The 19,501-nt window shown below is 45.7% G+C and overlaps 1 protein-coding gene and 1 long non-coding RNA gene across 2 annotated transcripts in view; one reads left to right on the forward strand and one right to left on the reverse strand.

The window, feature by feature from the left end:
• The window catches only part of LOC119403590 (myogenic factor 6), a 214,135-nt gene that overhangs the window by 92,180 nt on the left and 102,454 nt on the right, over window positions 1-19,501 (forward strand). The gene's annotated exons all lie outside the window — the stretch shown is intronic.
• On the reverse strand, window positions 481-13,960 carry LOC125759615 (uncharacterized). Its single transcript, XR_007417248.1, has 4 exons — window positions 13,553-13,960; window positions 13,437-13,487; window positions 8,405-8,498; window positions 481-569 (listed from the first exon to the last, which is right to left on the reverse strand). It is a non-coding gene; the product is annotated as an uncharacterized LOC125759615 (long non-coding RNA).

The following is a 19,501-nucleotide window of genomic DNA, read 5'->3' on the forward strand; positions in this document are numbered from 1 at the left end:
TCTTTAGACATCAGAATCATTAGACTGTCTTTTGCCAGTCTAATGCGCTTTCTCATGCACACCTAATGAGGGTCTACAAGGAATTGGCTGCTGTTAGTGTGTAGAATTCTGATGTATGAGTTTCAGCGTATTGCAGCCTTATGCCTGCAACAGCATGTTTGCTGCACACAGGTCAATAAATCTTTTTGTGGTTAACAATACGAAAGTGTGTAGGCTTTAGAGGATTGTAACAAAAATATCAGCAGAACATTTCCAGCAATGACTATATCAACAGCGTTCTTTACATGTAAGAGTATTTTGAAGCCAATAAGTAATCTTGTAGGCCTATGATGCAGGCATTTGGAAACAAGCTCCACATTGTCAATTTATTTAGTTTCAATGGGACAATAAATGGGGCTAGTTGATTCAATTCCCATGAAAGTGCAGTTTTATAATCACAAACAAACCAATAAGATGATACGAGAAGTTTCCAGGAGTAAGTGCTTTTTTATTTAATTTCTCGACGCGGCACTGACGATAGGCTCTCCTGTGCTGCACTGTTGTGGTGGTACAGTTGCTGTATTTGAAACCTGCAAGAGAGAGTGTGAAAATGTAGTTTGGCATTGAAGCGAACAGCTTAGCGCAACACATCAACAGATGCTGCAATTTATGATTGATGACTTTCTGTTTCGAAATAGTGATATCATTTTTACCATTTTACTTGAATAATCCACGTGTATTCAATGCCCAACCCCATAGCCTTGGCTTAATGCTGCTTTGATCAAAAACATAAGAAAACAAACCGCTATACAGCACTTCTGAGGGCTGTGGTGTCATAGATAGGCCAGCTATCATATACAGGCCAATTAGCTCGGTCAGCTTCTTTGATGTAACGCTGCATAACAGCATCCTTTCGCTACTCAAATGGTACTCCATGCATGACTCCTGGATGACTCCAGGAATAGGCTATTCTGCCATGAGAAACGGCCTCATCCGATCATGCCCTCAGTGGACGGAAACAAGTTTTACGATTCAAGTGGAACGCTCGAGGAGCGCGGGGTTCCCTAGTGCTCTTTTGAGCTCCCTAGCTGAAAAGATGCTCGTCACTCTTAGAACGACCAGAAATAACAGGCCAAACAAGCACACTCGCTCTCCCTTGGCTGACGTTCCCTACATTCACGGTTTCTCTCATAGGTTGAAGAAGACTGCAGGCAGAGTAGGCATAAGAGTTTTGTGCTCCATCCCAAACCATCTGGCCTCCCTATGCAGGCTAGTTAACAGGGATGAAACAGTATCCTTTTGCTGTGACAAGAAGCACAGAAATCATTTCATTGAATGCGTGAAGAACGTCATTTATGACATTCCATTATCATGCAGAAAATCATATGTAGGACAAACCGGACGATGCATAAATTACAAAATGCGTGAACATGCCAAATCTTTAAAAGCAACAACAGGCAGGAACCTGGCATTGTACATCATGCGGCTGCTCCCCATTGCTTGACAATGTGCAAGTTCTCATGAAATATCGGGAGTAATGTGCTCACAAAATTTGTGAGGCGCACATAATTCACAAAAGGGGAGCAGCTTGCGTTAGCGCGCTATCACTAGCACTATTTGACGAAGAAATTAGCTGCCATGAGCCTCAATTGTGATCACTAAGCTTGTTGTCACATGTTTTGTTTTCTTGTTTTGTTTTCTGTTTTATTGTTAGTGGTTGCAGTTTTCTAGCCTTGCTGTCACTTGCTTAAAAACCTTTTTTTTTTCAGACCCTGGTTCTTCGTTTTTGTTGATTTATGAATGTCAGACTTTTAGCAGTTTTAATCAGTTTGGTATTGACCACCATGTCATTGTTCTTTTTTGCCATTTTTTGCTTGTGTTTATGTTTTAATGAAATCGGCTTCTGCCGCATCTTGTAAACCCTATCCAAAAAAAAAGCCGGGCGGCCGAGTCACTTGATAGCATTTGTGCCATTTTTCGATTTTTGCTCGCCTGCCTACAGATTCTCAGACTTTCCAATAAGGAAATCAGTTGATAGTCAGCTCTGTGCCCTGTATGTTCTTCGTCCCGTTGTCTGCGCTCTTTTGCCACAAAGAAGAATCCACATTCAAGTGCGTTGTTACTTGTTAAACATCTTGACAGGATAGCACAGCTACTCAAGAAAAGAGCACATAGCAGTGCTGAACTCACGACTAACTTTTCTAGAAATCACGCAGATACTTAAGATATCACCTGAACCCAAGTGTTTTCACAGAGATAACATCATTTACAATGGTCGATTCCACGAAAGATAAAAAAAAAGGTGTATACTTGATGTTTCCGAATTTCCTGATAATTTTGTATGTTGTGCACATATGACTGCACAGCACGAAATCGCAATTTGTTTTCACATAAAAATTTTTTTCAACACAGGAAAATTCGACGAGCGTCGCCGGTTGACGACGACCATCTTACGAAGAGTGCGTTTCTGAAATTCGCAACCATGCTGGCAGCTACTGAAGCTATACATTACAAATATCTTTCTATTTAGCATAAGTAGAAGTGAAGAAGAAATAGCTCTTATAATTTGATGGAATTCTGAGCAAATTATGCATTTTTAAAAATTCACGACAAACGCTGCGTTAGTGAAAATTAGTCAAATTTGGGACGCTATGGTTACTTCTGTGAACATCTTAGTTTGTTCATATTTGCTGTATGAATAGGCCTTTATGTGAATAATGAACCTCTGCATTTGTATTTCTCTAATAATTTTCAAAGTAGTAAATTTTCATGTATTATTTGTATGGTCGCCCATTTGATGTCGTCACCGATCATCATGCACTATGCTGGCTGTCATCATTGAAGGATCCCTCGGGCCGTCTCGCCCGCTGGGCACTTTGCCTGCAAGACTACGACATCCGCGTGCTGTACCGCAACGGACGCCAGCATGCTGATGCCGACGCCCTCTCGCGCTCCCCCTTGCCTGACGCCAATGCCTCCTGCTCAGTATCTCACATTGCTGTTTCTTCCATCGACGTTCACACCATCACTACCGAGCAGCGCAAGGATAAATGGATCACCTCGCTGATAGACTTGCTCACTGATCCGTCGGCAACACCAACCACTCGCCCGTTGCGTCGTCAAGCCCACAATTTCGCCATTCGTGACAACCTACTGCACCGACGCAATTACAACGCCAACGGCCGCCAGTGGCTACTTGTGATACCCCGAAGTCTGCGTGCTGAAATACTGCGAGTCCTTCCACTCTGATCCGCAATGCGCGCACTCTGGGGTATCCAAAACTTACCACCGCATTCGACAACGATACTTCTGGCGAGGGATGTACCGTTACGTGCAGAAGTTCGTCCGCTCCTGCCTCGATTGCCAACACCGAAAACCTTCAACGCACGTGTCACCAGTCGGTCTACAACCATTACCTTGCCCTAACCATCCGTTTGGGCGCGTGGGCATCGATTTGTATGGACCACTTCCTCTGACCTCGGCTGGTAACCGTTGGGCCATCATCGCCGTTGACCATCTAACGCGATCTGCCGAAACCGCTGCCCTCACAGCGGCTACAGCGTGCGATGTTGCCTCCTTCCTGCTACACCGATTCATGCTGCGTCACGGTCCACCCTAGAAGCTTCTCAGCGATCGAGGCCGTGTCTTCTTGTCGGAAGTCGTCGAAGCCATTCTCAAAGAGTGCCATGCTGTTCACCGCAAAACTACTGCTTACAACCCGCAGACGAATGGCCTAACCGAACACTTTAACCACACGCTCGGCGACATGCTCTCAATGTATGTCGCCGCCGATCACACAAATTGGGATGCCATTCTGCCCTTCGTCACCTACGCCTATAATACCGCCCCTCAGAACACTTTTTCACCCTTCTTCCTGTTGTACGGAAGGCACCCGTCGCACACCATTGACACGATACTACCCTACAAGCCGGATCCATCTGAGTGTGCGCCTATTTCTGACACAGCCAGGCTTGCTGAAGAGTGTCGCAAGCTTGCAAAGACCTTTACAACGCACGAACAAGAGCGGCAGAAGAGCCTTCACGGTGGCACCACCACTTCTGAGTCCACGTTAGTCGCCGGAGCGCTCGTATGGCTCTCGGTCCCTACCACTGCAACTGGCCTCTCTTCAAAACTACTGCCGAAATACGAAGGCCCCTACCGGGTCATCGAGCGCACATCACCGGTCAACTACCTGATCGAACCCATCGAACCAGCTTTGGACATGCGCCGTTGAGGGCGCGACATAGTCAACGTGGAGCGCCTCAAGGCCTACTAACCCACTAATAGTGACAAGCTGTTAGGTCGCCGAACGGCTCTCTTTTAACCATTACGTTTATTGCAGAGAGTAGTGAAGACAGGACAAGAAGGGACACAGATAGGCGCTATCTTTTAAGTGTTTTTTGGACTCAGATCACACATATTTATAATTTAAAAAGAAAAACTTCAACATGCGCAGGCACAGCTGCGTCCAGGAAAAATAGTTATTTCTTTGACAAGTAGTGTAATGACACACTAACGCAATCTCGGCCAAGATTATGAATACTTGCTGACTCAATAATCAATGTAGTATAGTTTCTTTACTGTTTGGCAAACAGGCAATCGCTGCGTTTCTTTACATTGTTGCAATGTTCCCTGAATCTTTCCTTGAGATGTTGCCCCATTTGCCCTCTATAATGCTTACCCCATGATAGGAGTATCTGATAAACGGTACCTTATATGCAGGGCACGTAACGTGTCCTGTGATTCTTATTGCAGCCAAGCCTCTCCTCTGAGTATCTGGGTTGCTGCTTTTCCATAGTTTAACATGCTTATTTGAGGCCATGAACATTATGCTGATGATTCCGAGCACCAACCCTTTTTATATTGTTGAATATTCCGTGCAGATATGGCATCGTGGCAAACATTTTTCGGCCATCAAGATTTGGCTTTTTTTTTCTTTTTTTTTTGGCTTGGCAACTGGAAGGTGGTTTTCTGGGTAGGGCATATGCAAACGATACAGCAAGGTGAACAGGATATCCTGCTTGTGTCAGGGGAGTTCTTTGGAAATTAAGGCTTGTCCACAAGTAATAGGAACAGAAATTTTACTGCGTTAGCGAGCCACAGTGGCATAGGCAGAAATTCATTTCGGGGAAGAGGGCGAGTGGGGGCATGGGCCCGGTCTGCTACCCCCTCGCTACGCCACTGTGCAAGCAGTGTCAGACAATGCACCTTTCTACCATTATTGAGCGGGAGAAACTAAGAGGCAGCAATGGCTTGTTTCCCATCAGTTCGTATAACTAGCTCATGCACTTTTTATGCAAATGAAATTGTACATTCAGGAACCTGATATGGTACAATCCTTGCCCGGATGCTCGTGGGTAAGCACCAGTGGGTGTTAGTAATCATGTGCCAGTGTTAATATGTTAGTGGCTTCAGATTCGAAAGAACCTTTGTGGTATTTAATAAAGAAAGACGCAGTCATCCTCATATCTAAAACATTTAAAAACTTATGTGCTTTATGTGCTTGCATATTGTACTAAATAATCATGTTCCTATTTCTTGTGGACGAGGCTTGATTTCAAGAACTCGCTGGATGCAAGCAGGATATCCTGCTCCCCTTGCTGTATTGGCTGCAGAAGCCCTACTAAACAAACACCTTCCAGCTGCCAGGCCAAAGAAATGGCTAATCGTGATGGCCAAAATATGTTTGCCACTATGTCATACCTGCACGGGATATCCGACAATATAAGAACGGTTGGTGCTCGGGCAATCATCAGCATAGTGTACGCGGCCTCAAATAAGCGTGCTAAACTATGAAAAGGTTGCAACCCAGACACTCACTTGGCTGCAATAGGAATCACAGGACACATTATGTGCTCTGTAAGGAAGGCATCGTTTATCAGATGATGGGATAAGCATTATGTGGGGCAAATGGGGCAGTGTATCAAAGAAAGGCTCAGGGAAGACTGAAACATAAAGAAAGGCAGTGATGACTGGTTAGCTGAACACTGGAGCATGTGTGGTTGCTTCCCACTTTTGATGAGAGTTTCATCGTGCGTATGCACAGCAACGAAACTACTACATTAAAATTGAGTCAGCAACTATTAATAATCTTGGCTGAGATTGCATTAGTGTGCCTTCACTATCTTTAACAAAGAAATAATTATTTTTCTTCGATGGAGCTGTGCCTGCGCACGCCCAATTTTTTTTTCATGGCAGCTGCACCACAGTTTCATGGCAGCACAAACAACACAGATGTTCAATGGAAGATGGAGGAGGCTTGAAGAGACGAAAAAAATCTTCAAACGGTATGTCACTGCAGCCAACTCTTGTACGAGTAGACTTGCCTTCATCAAGATGGCAACATCAAGAATTAACAGTTGCTCCCTTTATGAAGACAACTCCAAGTTTCAAAACGTTGGCTCTAGCGACATCCCATGTTCAAAGATTACAAGCTCAACAATACAAACTATTCGACGTTCCATGTTCAAGGAATGCAAACTAAATAATATGCATTGCACTGAAGTGCAGAAGGTACGTTTCTCACTCCTAAGCTAAAGGCCAGTATATGCTGTATATCAATAGACCTTATGCAAAATTGCTGCCATCTGTTGGAGGTTTGACGAAGCTAACGATTCGGCGCCATGTTGGAGGCTTGTGCCCGAATTCTATTGCTGTCGCCGCTATCACTTCTTGCTTGTATCCGCTTTGGTAGTCGGCAATGAGGGCATAAAAATGTCAGGCGGGCCTGTACACGTTACCGGCATTTCCTAGTTTTTACGTTGACGGTTATTACGTGTAAAGAACCGCCTCACAGCGAGAAGAAGGTACAAGTTTGACACTGCGAGTCACGTGCAGGCCTGTCGTCGTCGATAATGAAGCTCTGCGCTAGGTTACAAATTGGCCTGTCTGTTTTCAGTGTAGCGAATAAAGTGTTGTTAGCTATCTGAATATCATGCTTGTATAATGTAGGATGGTTGGGAAGAGGCTTTATTTAGCGCGGCTAGGCGCAGCGATGACGGTAAGAAAGTGCAGTTGACCCAATTGAAAGCATATTTCATGAGGGCCAGCCTATGTCGAGCCGACGTAGTGTCCATCTAATTTTAAATAAAACGTTGTCCTCTTTTATCTTTGAAATAATATTATTTCGCTGTTGTAGTCATCCGACCTATGTTATGTACAGAATTACCGTGCGATTAAAATGCAGAAAATTGCGCATCTCATGCACGTGGAAAGTGAACATGAAAAGTGTAGTGTCTCCTAGAAGTAGATGCCGATCAGCTGGTATTTTATTGAATATCCTTCCGATATGTGATCCTATATAACAGGAAACGCCAAGAATATTCGTGTTCACATTGTCGCTTTAGGGGCCTACTGGTGCTTTACAATTTAAACCCGTTGCGGCAAGGCAGTTTTGCTTCACCGACTGAAACCGCCTCAGCGCGTAACCAGCGGTAGCGCACCCACGGTAGAATGTAGCACATTTCCCGGAACAGCATTTTATTTAGTTTCATAAGAAAAGTACCACGCACTTGAAGCACCTGTTAACATTTCATAGCAAACTGGAGTGTACAGAGGATTTTTCCGAAGGGGGGATCAGCTTTTGGGAGAACCTGATTTGCTCTTCCTGGGGTATAAGTTAAACAAAAAAAAGTAAGGGGTGGGGGCGGTCAGGACATCCGGGCAACCCGTCTGAACCTGGCAGTGATACCACATGAAATGCTTGAAAAATACGCATAGTGAAGAAGTACGCACGCAAAGCATCCCACCAGACGCTACCTTGTTAAACTCCACCATCGAAAACAAACTACAAACAACACGCTCCAGCACAATCGGTCCGTCCGCTGCAAATCAATGACGCGCACGAGCTATCTGTCTAACATGTAATTGTTATCGCAATTTAATAAACAAGCTAATATCAACAGCAGCGCAGGCATGCGCGAGTAGCCGCGATGCAGCTTTGAAGCTCGTACACGAAGCGGGTTTGTGCCTGCAGCAAGCACACGGTGCGAAAACTTTCTTGTTCTGGCATGACATGAAAGAGTGTTCTCTGATGAGTGCCGATGCTGTCACATACCGCATATATTAACGGCGAACGGAAACACGGCGTTAGTCGTAAGCAGTAACCGAAGCAACGGAACGATCTGCTTATTCTCGTCGGCCACGAGGAAATGTACTAACATGGAGGCTTGGTTCCTGCAAACCTTTCAGCATCCCAATTTCCTCAATCTCAGCAACACAGCACTCGAAAATATGTTGGCATTTTCGTTCTTATCAGCCGCCACACGTTGATATGTACGCTCCTTGTCTACATGCGGAGCGCGCTTAGCCTTCAACATGGCGGAAATGCACACAGCGGCCGCTAGATGGCAGCAGATTTTGCATAAGGTCTATAGGTGCTATGTGTCCAAACTGTCGCAATCTAGTGATGAAAAGAAATGCCTACCACTCATTATGGCTTGCCCGGGCTTGCAGGAAGTATGTTCCTATCTTGTACTGCAATCTGTCCTCTGTGTCGGTGCCATGAACAGCTCTCATCGCTGATACATGCATAATAGATACCACAAGGAAATGTTGATTTTCACTCAAGACAAACCCAACCACACACAGATAGTGAGTACCAAACATGTCTTCAGGCAAGTCTATATTCATATATTAAAGAGATCGATCCTTGAATGAAGGGATCAGGGTGCAATAAGAACAGGTATTAGTGGACCAGCCACTTGCAGACTATTGAAAGAGTGCCATTGCGTGTTCAACATTCACACATGTACACAGTAAGCAATCAGTCATGGGCACGTTACCAGTAAAATGTAACAGTGTTACAGTTACCTAAGCCAAAAAAGTGGGATAGGTTTCAAACAGGAGAAAGTGCCTCAGACAGGCTGGCCGACGTTTCCATAGGGGGACCTATCTTTATCGAAGGCACCTTGTCATCCTTGGCGTGTTAGTTTTAAAGGGTTAGTGTTGACGTCATGTCTAGCGGTGGTGCTTGTCGCTGTTGGTAATTGCTGCCTGGAAAGAGAAAACTAGAGAGAGGAGTGTAGCCCTTGCCACATCATTTCAAGAAAGTTTGCAACAGCGCTCAGGCCTCTCATCTCAGAAGTAAGGGGAGCTGCAAAGAAGGAAAAAAAAAGCAAAAAAAAGGAGAGAAAAAAAGAAAAAAAAGTGGAAAGGGGGGGGGGGGGTCTACTGAGCGAGAGCCGTCAAAGGCAAAAAAAAAGAGTGGAGTATGAAAGCCACTTGGAAAGGCTGCAGAAGGGCGGCACGTCTAGCCCTCACAAAGGGCTGCAGAAGATGGTGGGTAATACCCCTGTCACACGGGCACCCGTGAACTCCGTTTAACTCCCTCGTCTTTTCCTCGAGGGAGATGGGGTTCATGTCACACGGTCACCATTTCGCTGAGGAAGTTAAATGGAGCTTTTGGTGGAGGGAGTTCGGTTATGCCCATTTCGGCTTGGTGGAGTACTCTCGTTCCCAGCCACCTATTGCTACGCTGAAAACCGCACTAGCAAAATCGTCCTAATAAGCTCAATTATAATTTTAAAAACTATGCTCTCTTTTGCGTAGCATTTCACGCCCCTAGTGTAATTTTTAGTTGTATTTTTTTGGACATCAGCACTTGTACTCTCCACACCAACGCCTTGCCAAGCCGCCGCTGTGAAGCGTCACGCCATATTTGTTTCTGCACGTGTGAGGCGCACGCACAAGCACTGTGACAGCAATGGTGATTCCGAGCACTTCATCAACACACAAAAATACGTTTGTGTTGCTTTAAAGGCGACTGCGCAGGCAAAAAATTGGACGTTTCGACGAGGGCAGCAGCGCTGTTTCTGCCCCATGCGGCAACCATCGAAAGCTTGCACGGAGCCGTGTAGCACGGCCACAACTCCATTCTCGTAATGCTCCATCAGGGAGTTAAATGCCGAACGGAGTGAAATGGAGTTTGTTGGTGGCCGTGTGACAGAGGTATAAGGCAACTACAGGCGAGGAAAGCGGGCGGCGTACTTTTAAAAGCCCACATGTGGAATTTAAGTGATATTGAGAGGGGTGTCTGAAAAACAAGTGCTTGATGGGTGAAGTCATTGGCTCTGTTAAAGTAACTGTTACAGTTACAGAGTTTCCAAAAGTAACCTGTTACAGTTACACTTACTGTGACAAGTAACGTCGTTACTTTGTTGCAGTTACTGTGACGAAGTAACGTCGCTACTTTTCCGTTACTGTATAAAATAAATAATAGATTACAAACCAAACGATAGAATTCATTTATTAAATATGTATGAAGGCATGCGGGCAGTCAAAATTGCACGTGGTAAAACCCTAGACGAAGTAAACCTAATAGGGGGCCAAACACAAGCATTTGTTGTGTACACCTCATTTTGTTGCATCAATTTTGTTGTTCATGCACCGTTGGTGAAAAAGGGAATTTATTTGCAAATAATAATAACAAATGTTCTCTGATACTCAAAATGGAAAATGTGGTTGATGCACTAGAACGACAGCAGTATCATAGGATGTTTATTAACGACACCCAGAAGCGCATGCAAATAGCAATGGAGAGTGTGTGACGAATGAAGACGACGTCCATTGTGTCTGTTCCATATATATGTTCAAGGTGTATCAGACCCTGTTCGGTTAGCTTTGCGTCCGCTGGGCATACAAACCGTTTCTAAGTCCCGTTATACTCTGGGGCACGTGTTCGCGAAACCCAAAGATTGCACACCTGCAGACGATCAGAGTAATGTGATATACAAGCCCAATGCGGGCATTGCGACGCGACTTGCATCGGCGAAATGGGAAGGAAAGAATCAACGAGGCTTAAAGAAGGCAAACGGGATGTTGTTAAAGCAACTCATGCAACGCATTCTAAGATGGAGCTTGTTTAACACTTCCGGAGAACAGGGCATAGCTTTGACGTAAACACTGTGACGACGCTGGCTCGTGAACGAAGGTGAGGGGAAGGAACTCCTGGAATCGCGGTTCATTCGCCGCGACGCGTCGGCTTGCAATATAGTTACTGTATATGGCACCTTTAGGAGCCATGTCGTAGCATATATAGTAACTATAGTCGGATACAACTTAAGAAGTCAGGAGAGACTAAAGAAAAGAAATAGTCCCGCTCATGCACGCGCCGTTGTTCTCCAAAGGCGAAGCCACCGCCATCCCGCTCATGATGTCCGTCCCGAGTGCGCGCCCATTGGTGCAGGCTTGTGTTCATCTGCCTTTGAGGAGAAAATGCCGCTGACTTCTAAAGTTGTATCCGACTATAACATGCAACAACCACATTCCCCTACTGGTTTACACGGACGTATGGGACACTGGTCGATCTCCGCAAATTTTTTTCTTTCTTTCCTTTTCTTTTTCTTGTTGCCAGTGTATACTGAGGATGTCAGATGCATAGGAGGCAAAACGTCCATGTGATTTTGTTAATAATTGTTGTATTAAGTTGGAGTAAACCTTTTACAATTAGTTTCAAAGAGGTTTTGAAAAATTACTTAGTTCACAGTATTTGTGCCTCTCAACCGTTTCGCGCTCTGCTGCTTTCTAGCCATCAGTCAAACACGATTATTGCGCAGCCTCGGACGAAGGAGAATATAAACTTGGCGTCGTGATGTTCCACCGGTACACCAAGAACCGGGCTAGAAGCTCAAGTGACGAAAAGGATATATATACGCCGGAAAAAAAAACTACTTGAATTTAGCAAGTTGTTCAGTTCCAACATTATTGACTTACGACATGTAGTTTACAAGTAAACTTAAGTTGTGTTAAAGACTGACTGCTGACCTCGGTCTTCTGCAGGGTAGATAATTCTCTAAGCGACCTCCACCCCTAAATTGGTAGGGGAGCCGTGCTGTGGAAAGATGAAAGGTGGAGAGGATATGGGAAAGTAACTGTAACGGTATTTCCCATTACAGTTACTCTGTAAAAAAGTAACAGTGTTACCGTTACAAGTTCCTATAAATTAAAAGTAACTAGTTACAGTTACAAGTTACAGAAAAAAGTAACTAGTTACCGGTAACGCGTTACTAGTAACTAGTTATTGCCCAAGACTGTAAGGAATACCCGAAATATGCACATAGCCCTATGGGCGATCCACATGAAAACAACGATATGCACACTTTTATCGAAATATAAAAAAATGAAAGAGTGTGCGTGGTCCATGTGCACTTGGTGTGAGGTGGGAATGAGCCATGCATATTGTATTGCATCATGAATGTAAGCCATTCAGGGAACAAACTTTTGGTTCTCTAAAGCGAATTCCCGTGTAGTTTGTCTTGTAGAGTTGAGCTGTCAATTTGATTTCATTTTAAGTTATGTAAGGCCTTCACAAAACCGATAATACTTTCCAACTTTCTGTGAACTTCTGGAAACATATATGAGAACTGAGATCTTTTTCTTTTAATTTATGACCTTACAGAGCTCAATAAACCCTAAATCACTGCATACTAAACCTTGGTTATGCATTTAAGTAAGAGAGCAATATTGGTACTATGCTAAGTAAAAAAAAAGCGTGAAAATACAATAACTTAAAGCACCACACAATAAAGCAACATTCTCGCAACATGAGCACATTCTAAGTTATTTGTGATAGAGAACCTCGTGTGCTTAAAGATGCTAAGAAAAAATATATAATGGCAGAACACGAGCTCACGCATATTTTCTCAAACACACAATATTGAAACAAAGAGTAGCATGTGTTAGCTTAATTAACCTAATTGAATTGACATATTCGTCTACTAACACTATTTGATATAAACATGTGCTTCTTCACATTAAGTACGCATTTGTTGGAGCGTGCACTTAGTACCAGTACGTAACGTAATTCACTCAAATACATTACTTCGAGTGAGCTCCTTTAAAACATTTATGAGGCAGCTAGGTTAAAATCCTAACCACAAAACAACTGCATGGATTTCTGGCGAAAAGCTCGGGGACGCAACCACGAAAACATATCCATCATCGTGTGCGCGTGTCAGGGCTGTGTGTTTTGCTATCACGTCAGGGGCGTAGCCAGAAATTTTTTTCGGGGGGGGGGGGGGGGGGGTTCAACCATACTTTATGTATGTTCGTGCGTGCGTTTGTATGTGTGCGTGCCTATATACGCAAGCAAAACTGAAAAATTTCGGGGGGGGGGGTTGAACCCCCCCAACACCCCCCTTGGCTACGCCCCTGTATCACGTCCCCAGTCTTGTGATAATTTTGCGTGTTATTGCGGAGTTTGGTGAACTCTCGCATCACCACAGTGAAAACATTATGGGACGACCCCATGTGTGTAAAAGCACACACTTTCTAACGGCGACAAGGGATTCTAGAAACACTCTCAAGCGATGATCTCGTACAGTAAACAGTCAAGGAATAACAGCACAACGACACGAGGCCTGCATGATCGAAGCATAAGATTGCGTAGCGCAATGCGCATCCTTCAAACATGTCATTTATGGTGGTGTATATAAGAGCACCCAAAGCACAAAACATACCTGCCTATCGGGTATCTGTTGATCATCCTCGCTGTGCCAACACGACGGTTCCTGCAAACAGTTTTCATGCAATGAAGTAACAAAGTTACGTAGTTCAGCGACCTTCTTCAACTTACCCAAGTTTGGCACAGTCGCTCGTCAAAAGGCTCAAGCTTCCGCTCCTGTGGAACCGCGGTCGCCGCTTGCCAAAACACTCGGACGCGGATTGTCTTCGGAAGTACACTCGATCACTCGATCAACGTGAGTAATCGATGAACGAAGCAAGAAAGCACTTTTGAGCGCGGACACAAAGCTGTGCGTCCCGTGAGGCTGTGTTGAGTGGCAACGAACAACGACCATCATCCGCCACTGGATCAAGGCAGGAGAACGCCCCAACACGCGGAAAATGCCCAGTCGACGAATGTCGCGTACGATAAGCACGCAATAAACGCACACAATACACGATAAACATGTAAGCGCGGCACACATGTGTTCACGGGAAGCTGGTGGTGCTCCGGCAGTACGAGACCTGTTGCAACTGTTAGCTTACAGTCTAAACCAAAAAGAATGTAGGTGGCAGCAGTGTCGTGATATGCTACAGGCCATAATTTTTATTAAAAATAAAACGTATTTGTGGCTTTTCACACAGGCGAAGGTCAGGGAGGCGGGGCTCTGTATATAAGCGTTGCGTCCGCCTTTCGCGTCGGGCCCCATATAAGCGTTGCGTCCGCTCGAGCCATTTCCGCCTCGGGCTCCATATAAGCGTTGCGACCGCTCGCGGCCGCATATAGCGGGCCCAATCCGTCACCGCAGAATTTGTCACGCTTAATGGCGATTGAAGGGCCGCTTATATGCAGTACGTTGTGGTGGAATAAAAATGGGCCGTTTATGTGCCGGACGTTATACGGTACTTGAATAAGAGTGTACGTCTGGGTGCTCTCGTGATCACCTCCTTAACTTGGTGTAGACCAAAATTCGTATACGAGAAGAACAAGAAGAAGAAGAAATGATTTTATTGATTCGAAAAAAAGATAATACATAGGAAAAATAATATACAGAAGGAGGTCCCAAAGCTCTAGGCTGCAAGGGGACCTCCTGTGCTGGTTAAACAAAAGAAAACAAATCATGTAAAGCAACTTGGCAAACAGAAAAGAATAAGTTTCAAAGACAACGATAAGATACTTTGACAAATATGACTGCCTGGTCACGACATCACTAACCTGAAAATCCCATCATCTACGTCGTCAAACCCTTTCCTCCAGACACGTGTGGTACACACTCGTTGACCACGCCGCGGTATGCAGGTATGCGTCACAGGTGATTGACAATTTATATTTACCTAGGAACGGCGAGAACAGACATTGGTAATTTAAATGCGAGAGCGTTAAGAAGACCCGACATCGGCAGCGTTGACCCGACGAATGTAAAGAATAAAAATCAGGATCCTAGCAGGTATCGAACCTAAGCATTTTTCGTGGCAGTCATGCATTCTACCACAGAGCCACGCCAGGTCTTGAAGCTGCTTTGGAAAAAGTACCTTATGCAGGCGTAATGTAAGTGCAACGTCAATTGTGGTTGCAGTGCTGGCTATTTAATTTTATAAAAAACAATATACATTACATATTTACTCCTATCATACAGGCGTCAGGTCGGGTTAACGTCTATTGTGGTTCCAGTGTTCAGTCTGCTTTTATAGTAGTCTAATAAAGAGTGAATTTTATTCCGATGATTCAGTAAGCTGTATTCAAGCGTTGTTCGACCTCGGAGGAATATGCTGACTAAAGTTACGTATAATATTCACTCCATCGCACCGTAATGTGGACTTCGTTTTGACAATTTGGCGTCGATGCTCTAACGTGAGTTCTGACATTTCTGACAGCTCTAACGTGAGTTCTGACATTAAGTTGCCCTTCACACGCCATTGTAGTCGACGTTCCTGGTAAGCCCACGATGTGCACACTACTACTACACTTAGAAAAACACGTCGATCTACCTCCTAACACTTGGCTCAAAACCAAAAATGCAGCCTATACAATCACTGACCGGCTGCCTCGCATGAAACCGCTTCCCACAGGGCGTGCGATCTGCCGAATTTTTTATACATGCGGCATCGATGATTCTAGCGTTGTCGCTGGCGCTAGCGAAAGCTCCGGAAAAAACTTGACAATTCGCGTCCTGCGCGTAATCTTAACAGAATGATTTCGGACAATCGTGAAGCTTCACGAACATTGCGGAGCACTCTGTGCCGAGCGTTGCTAACAGCTTTTCTCGGGGAAACTCGAGTACATAAAAATAAAGCAACAGACAGGCGTGACAATACTATGCAAGGCTATGTTTTGCTCTCATAGCGTGTCTGGATAGCCGAGTGGTTACGATGCTCGTCTTCGAATCGTAGGTACGCGTGTTCGAATCCCACCTCGTCAAGAAATTCTTTTCGCAAAAAATAAATCTCTATAACCCTCTCTCACTCTGTACTCGTCCTCTCGCCCATCTGAGTTATTGCATCCCACGCCGGACAAATATGCGCAGCGGGAGAGCGCCCGGGAGGCGCCCATGTTCGGGGAGCGAAGCAGAAGATGAGGAAGAAGAGAGTGCGCGCCAGCTGAGTTATTGCGTTGCATGCGCTAGAAAGGCAGATGCCATTCACGATGATGATAGTTTATGCGAACTCGTAACGGCATAACGAAAAGCATAACAGCCCCGCTGCCAAAGTCAGAGGCAACCACTGCGGCGCCAAAGCTGCGCATCTGTGGTAAGATAAAATAACTAACCTAAGAGTTACTATTTCAAAATAAAATAATGGGGGATGTCGTGGGACGGCGACACCCAGGTGCGCCGAATTAATGACTCTCGTCCAGCATTTCGCACGATGACCGAGTTGATGACCCCGAAGTAACAGATGTAGCACTTTAGTACCATCGAGGGTACGATGCACCTTAAGCTGAAGAGGAACATCTCTGCCATCCACAGTGACTACGCTTTATAAGAATCAAGCACCACGACCAGGCTGACTCATCAGGCAGCCATCCCTTTTTTTTATCCTCCCAAGTGTAGGTGATAGCAAACAAAGGTCTCCATAGAACATTCGTGCAGAAGCGTGGCATTCTTTCTGTTCTTTTCCTTCTTAGATAACGTCGAGTATAAAAAAGGACGTAAAGGCGAACCACAGAAACTAAAGGCTTCGATGCAGCCTCCACGATGGCAACACGTCACCGCGTCACACATATGGGAGCATGGATCATTTTTAGAACGTGCTATTTTCACCGCCTGGGTCGGGAACGTCTTCATTGTGTATTGTTCGGATCTCTCCACCGCCGCTACCATGTTCGGCTGCAGTAGCTTGGGCGTGTACAAAGCGACTCCGCTCTTTCACCTACCCACATAGGCGCGCGCAGGGTTCCCCTTCAGTGGGGGGCCGAAGGTTCGTCGCAGCGTCCCCCCTCCCAATTATGTCAATGTATGGCGCTGATATTGCGCCCCCCCCCAGTGTCGCAGCGCCCCCCCCCGCTTCCTATTATGTCAATGTATGGTGCTGACTTGCGCCCCCCCCCCTATTAGGTGAATAGGGGGGGCGGCCGCCCCCCTTGCCCCCCCCCTTGCCCCCCCCCCTGTGCGCATGCCTATGCCTACCCATCTTCGCATAAAAACATTCACGGTGAATATATCTCGATAATAATACTCATCGTCCTTGAGAGAGAGAGAGATAGAAACATGCTTATTTGTGCAAGGATAAGATGTCTTCCTCGTAGGGTGAAGCCCCATTGGCTCTTAAGGTTAACAGCGCGAAAATAAGACACGGCGGACAGGAAAAAGACGAGACAAGCGCTGACTTCCAACTGAATTTTTATTGACACGAATGCTCTTATATACCCGGGTTAACAGAAAACAATCGGTAACAGAAGGTGAAAACATAAGCAAAGATATGAAATAACTATACATCAACTATCACTGAGCCTGCTACGTCAACTCCCGCATCCCAAAAAACAGAGCTCCCTGTCTGACAATGCAATTGATGGCTTGCTTACGCACGTGCCCCTTTCACGCGCCATCTGAGCTGCCTCAGAGATTATACGCTCATGCTCTTCTTTAATCTTATCCACGACTGTGGTCCTTTCAAACTGCGGAGTGCACCCACACGTGCTCACGTGAAGCGCCAGGAAGCCATCTTTGCCATTACGAACGTTATTGGCGTGTTCCCGTAAGCGCTCGTTCAGACATCTGCCCGTCTGGCCCACGTAGCACGCGCCGCAGGACAATGGGATCCTGTACACCACACCCTGCGCGCAGTCGACAAACTGCGTCCTGTGCTTCACCACGCACTGTTTACCGCGCCTCTTCACGGGGCAGGTCCTATTAGCCAACTGGGCCAATTTGTCTGGAGCACTGAAAACAACTTTCACGTTGAGGCGTTGTCCTATTTTCTTTAGGCGATGTGCAACCGTGTGCATATACGGAATGACCGCCAACTTTTCCCGCTTCTCCGCTGTGCTGCGCTCTTCGTTACGGTCACTGCCCTTACGTTTTCTCTTTCTGTGCATTGCCTCTGCCACAGAAATAAGCAACTGGCGCGGGTACCCTTCTCTTTCTAGGCGCTTTGACTGTGCCAGGAGACTGGTTTCCAAAACGTGATGGCAGGACCTCTCTAATGCGTTCCGAAAACATGACTGTACGATGGCTCTCTTTACTAGCTTGCTATGTGCCGACGAGAACGGCAAAATAGGCTTCTGCGAACGGGGCTCGTAACACCAGCACGTGTGGTGCTCCGAGAGTGAAATCTTTAAGTCAAGAAAGCGGATACTATCTCTCTCCGGCATCTCATGTGTCACCACGAGCGGACATAGGCAATCGCGAAACGTTTGTAACACCTGCGTGACCTTAGCATGAAAAACATCCAAATCGCAGTTCAAGATTATCAGATAATCGTCCACATACCGAAAAGTTTTTACGACTGATAATTCACCAAGCCTTTCACTCAATGTTCTGTCAAATTTGGCCAACAGCAAGTCACTCAGAAAAGGGGCTATGGATGACCCGATTGAGACACCCTCTTTTTGAATGTACGTCTTATCACTCCATTCAACGAACGTTGACGTAATGTACAGAGATAAGAGGTCTAAGAAACCTTTGGACGACATACACGCGGTGTTCTGAAACGCCAGCACTCCTAGACCGTCAATGCATTCTTCTATACATTTTATCAAACCTTTGTGGGGAAGGGAGTAATAGAGGTCTTTTATATCTATCGAGAAAGCCCTGAACGTGGTGCCTGGCTGGTGCTTCAAAAAGTCAACGACTTCATCTGAGTTCTTTATTCTAAAAGGGTCGTCTACGGGGAACAGCTTCAGCTTATCCTGTAGAAACCGCCCTAGTTCATTCTGCCAGGAATTTCTTTCGGAAACAATTGTCCGAAAAGGCACACCTTCTTTGTGAGTTTTTGCTGAAAAGAATACGTCCAAGGCCAACTTATCACTTTTTGCAATTCTTCGCGACAAGCCTGGCAAATGCAAGTCCGAGCACAGATTTTTCGCCCTCGATCTGATTTTGGCCAGATTAACGTCTTCGCACACGCGAAAGACAGACGAAATTGCTTGGTGGGCTTTCTCGAAGTAAAGACCTCTCGACAACACTGCGAACCCTCCCTCTTTGTCAGAAGGTACAACGCATAGCTCATTCCCTGTGAGATAAGCGGCAACTTTACCTATAGGTACACCACTGTTAGCGGGCTTACCGCGTAAAAGAACGTCCAGGCCTTCCGAGACACATCTGTCGCTGTCTTGTGGTGGAGCACGGTTCGCTACCTGTCGCACGGTGGCCAGAAGTTCTGTGGGTGTCCGCCTCTTCTCAACCGCGAACTTGGGGCCTAGACTCAAAGTCTTCGTGACGAAGTCTGGGAGGACTATGTCACCGCACGTGTGAACAACACCTGTCGAGCCACTTCGGTTCGTTGAAAATTGGGAACGGAGCCTCCGCAATTCACCTTGCCAAAGATAGTCTACCACATAGTCGATGCGGCCTGTGTACTCCCTCCATCTTGTTTTTTTGTGCGCGACGTGATGCTCCTGAAGAAGAGGAAGGTACAGGGCTTC

The sequence above is a fragment of the Rhipicephalus sanguineus genome, chromosome 8, assembly GCF_013339695.2.
Source record: "Rhipicephalus sanguineus isolate Rsan-2018 chromosome 8, BIME_Rsan_1.4, whole genome shotgun sequence".
Lineage (NCBI taxonomy): Eukaryota > Metazoa > Arthropoda > Arachnida > Ixodida > Ixodidae > Rhipicephalus > Rhipicephalus sanguineus.